General features: G+C 38.2%; 2 non-coding genes across 2 annotated transcripts; both read left to right on the plus strand.

Annotated features, from left to right (window-relative positions):
* Positions 1-2,080: 2,080 nt before the first annotated feature.
* Positions 2,081-2,313, plus strand: LOC128250835 (small nucleolar RNA U3). The gene has a single exon (XR_008266809.1). It is a non-coding gene; the product is annotated as a small nucleolar RNA U3 (small nucleolar RNA).
* Positions 2,314-3,235: 922 nt separating this feature from the next.
* On the plus strand, positions 3,236-3,468 carry LOC128250834 (small nucleolar RNA U3). Its single transcript, XR_008266808.1, has one exon. It is a non-coding gene; the product is annotated as a small nucleolar RNA U3 (small nucleolar RNA).
* The last annotated feature ends 624 nt before the right edge of the window (positions 3,469-4,092 follow it).

Raw genomic sequence — 4,092 nt, forward strand, 5'->3', positions numbered from 1 at the left:
TGTTTGTTAGCCTGCACAAGACAGGGCAGCACTTATCTTAATAATAGTACCTCCCTAGATTAGGTGTCGGTTGTTCGTGCTGAACCCATATGTGTATGGTACCCAGCGAATCACTGTTCTTGGGTGATTCGTTGTTTGTTAGCCTGCACAAGACAGGGCAGCACTATCTTAATAATAATAGTTAGGTTGGATACCAACAGAGGAAGATAGTCTCTCGATTCTATACAGGCTACATTCATTTGTACATTGAAAACATTCGCATTCCATGTATATACCATTTGTATTTAATACATGTTTTCTTTTTCATGTCGGTTTTATGGACCCTTGAGTCTTCAAACACCCTCTGCAACATGCTGGTTGGTGTCATAACATAGTTGCAAGGTGTGCGGGCTGTGTCACGTAACCGTATAGGCTCTTAACCAGGCTCTTTCAGTGCAGGAAACCTGGGGGTTCCAACCAGAAACCAGACTTTTTGTAATAAAATCTTTGAAAAAATTTGTAGTGGTATTTTAGAAATTTAATTGTAAGCGTGTACAGACGCACAAGTACAAACATACAAGTGCGTATGTGTACGCGCGCACATATGTCCGAGAACGTGTGAATAAATGATGATGATATGCGCATGTATTACATGTACATACATGCGTGTGGGATATTGTATAGTTTGTATGTGTATAAATGTTCCAGTGAGTATGTCTGCGTGTGTGTGTGTGTCTGTTCGAAGACATGCATGCGAATAGATGTGAGTGCGCGCGTGTAAATTTTTATATATACGCACATGTGTGAATACATCTTGTCTTTTACTGATTTCGGGTATTGGACTTTGGCCATACTGGGGCAGCATATCATTCTCTATTTTATTCATCTTTGCCAGAGAAACTCATAAAAGTGCTGGTGAAAACTGACAACTTTAGCGACATCAAATGAGAGAACAGAAAGAACAGGGAGAGAAGAGGAGAGAAAGACACCCGAGTCTTTGTCAGCGTGACTCCATTTGAAATAAAATAGGTGAGGGAAGGCGCATGCGTGACTGTGGTATGAATTTTGCTACCCAACCACATGGTTCCGAGTTCAGTCCCACTGCATGGTACCTTCAACATTTTTTCTTCTACAGCCCCGGGTCGATCAAAGCCTGAAGTCGACTTGGTAGACGGAAACTGAAAGAAGCCCGCCGTATGTGTGTGTGTATCTGTGTTTGTTCCCCATCACCGCTTGAAAACCAGGGTTGGCGTGTTGACGATAGAATAAGTAGCAGGCTTAAAATAAGTAAGATTCATTTTGGGGGTCGATTGGTTCGACTAAAATTCTTCAAGGCGGTGCCCCAGCATGGCCAGGGTCTAATGACTATAACAAGTAAAATGAAAGCAAAGTTAACCATTTGAGAATTTAGGTGAAGAGATGCTGTTTCAAGGCGAATACCGCAGTGTCACGACCCTCTTGACAGTATATCCACGTTGCGGAAGATATACAGATTGCTACTTCCGTCGCTGGTACCGAATTAGATTAATACTGAGAAAGGCGGCGAAATGGCAGAATCGTTAGCATGCCTTGCCAAAAGATTAGCAGCATTTTGTCAGTTTTTTAATTTTTCTTTTTTATGTTCTGAGTTCAAATTCCGTCAAGTTCGATTTTACCTTTCATCGTTTCGGAGTCAACAAAGGAAGTACCACTTGAATACTGGGGTCGATGTAATCGACTTAGTTCCTCCCCCGAAATTGTTGGCCCTGTGCCAAGATTTGAAACCAATATTAAAACTTGAGAATAACATTGAATACAGGATATATAATGCGTCGAGCGTAGAGTAACGACGCATGTCAAATACGAAACCGGATGTGATAAACAGCTGATAATACTACAAACATTAATTTTATACAAATCAGTTTATACGCATTAAATCGAATGTATTTTCTAAATAATATATAGGACACTTTTAGAATACCTTTAGAAAGGTATTCTAAATGTTGAGGCTTGAGAAACTTCAAAGGGCAATTAATTAATTTGTTAAATATATTTTGTGAAATCACTACAGGATTGTAGCAGCCATGTGTATATTAGGTTGCTAGGTAGCTGTTGCTAATTTAAGACCATGCTTTTAAGGATCATTTCTTAAGTATGTGTCGCAACGGTATCCGGTTCTATTGAGCGGATCAACAACATCACGATGATGCGTGATCGTATTGGGTCCTGAGCGTGAAGCAGGATTTCCTTAATCGTTCGTTACTCCGCTTTCAACGAATGTGAGAAATCCATTGAAGATCGTTCTTGAGAGGTTTAACAACTTCTTAAAGAGGGACTCAATACTTTCTGAGTGATGTTATTTTTAACTAAATTAACAATAGATTACGTTTCTCATGCAGCAGTTAATACGGTATTGTGAATTTCGGTTCTAGATATCTCTTCGTTGTTACAGAAATCCATTGAAGATCGTTCTTGAGAGGTTTAATAACTTCTTAAAGAGGGACTCAATACTTTCTGAGTGATGTTATTTTTAACTAAATTAACAATAGATTGTGTTTCTCACGCAACAGGTATTTCGGTTCTAGATATCTCTTCGCCGTAAGCGGATGAAAATATAAGCTTAGGTTTGTTCGACTAAATCAGTGGGTGCAACAAAATAACAGCTTCTTAGGTATTCCAATTTTTAAAAACTACCTAATAAAAATGAAATCGGATTATTTAAAACGTCGAATAACGATGGGGGTCCATAAGCAATAGAAAGAAAAAAAATTGTTGAGAACCTTTCAGTAAGGTATCCCTAGCACAATGAATTGCAGGCCCCAAAAAGGATTAAAATTAATCAAAGGACGTGACTAAGTATGTCTACCAGCTGGTATTGGGACCTGAGCGTGAAGCAGGATTTTCTCTATCTACTACTACTGTTGCTGTTGCTGCCGCCGCCACCACTATTTACCACTAAATAAGCTGTAAACAAAATATTTCAACAAGGTAAACGCATGTCAAATACAAAACCGGATATTAGAATCAGCTGATGATGTCATCGCACAATTTAACAAAAACATCTTATACAAACCAGTTTCTAAATATTAAATCAAATGTATTTTCCCAATTTTAAGATGTAGAACAATTTAGAATAAAATTATTAATGATAATATATAGAGTGACTTAAATTTTCTTCAGAGCATTATTAATTAATTTATTTTAGGTATTCTCTAGCACCACTACATAATTATACGGAGCATACGTATATTATTTTGCTGGGTAGCTAAAGTTAATCAAGACCATGCTTTTAAGGATCATTTCTTAAGTATGTGTCGCAACGGTATCCGATTCTATTGAGCGGATCAACAACATCACGATGATGCGAGATCGTATTGGGTCCTGAGCGTGAAGCAGGATTTTCTTAATCGTTCGTTACTCCGCCTCCAACGAATGTGAGAAATCCATTGAAGATCGTTCTTGAGAGGTTTAACAACTTCTTAAAGAGGGACTCAATACTTTCTGAGTGATGTTATTTTTACTACATTAACAATAGAAAATTAACAGCGAAGAAGGGCGAATGCGATTGAAATTCCTTAGATAATTGCTATCAACTCCATAGTGAACAATGAATCCGCTAACAGTGGAAGGGAGAGAACTCAAATGATATTTCTGGGAACGTTTGTTCAGGATGACTTGTGACATTTTTCCGTCTCTTCTTTCGTGTTTATAATATCGGGAAACGATGCGAATCTATGAAGATGATTCATTAATTGCCATTAGTTCGTTTGACTAAATTTATGCCGTAGGGGTAGTTTCAGAGAATTTGTTTAATTCTGCCGGAATATGAGTAAGACAGTGTGAGAGAGAGGGAGAGAGGACAATCACCTCAATTAAAGATATTTTAGTCGTCAATGGAGCCTCTAATCGGTCGCTAGAATTGTTAGAAATAGCAGTTAAATCTCGTTCAAGTCTCACACATCATTTAAAAAAAAAAATGATCTGGACAAATTAGATCAGACAGACTACATGGTGCTACATAAGCTCCCTCATTGGGGGAGTCATATAGGGGTCGATTCATTGGCCTTACAATTCTTCAAGGCGATTCCCCCAGCATGGTCGCAGTCTAATGACTGAAACATGCAAAAGATTAAA

The sequence above is a fragment of the Octopus bimaculoides genome, chromosome 25 (assembly GCF_001194135.2).
Source record: "Octopus bimaculoides isolate UCB-OBI-ISO-001 chromosome 25, ASM119413v2, whole genome shotgun sequence".
Classification (NCBI taxonomy): Eukaryota; Metazoa; Mollusca; class Cephalopoda; order Octopoda; family Octopodidae; genus Octopus; species Octopus bimaculoides.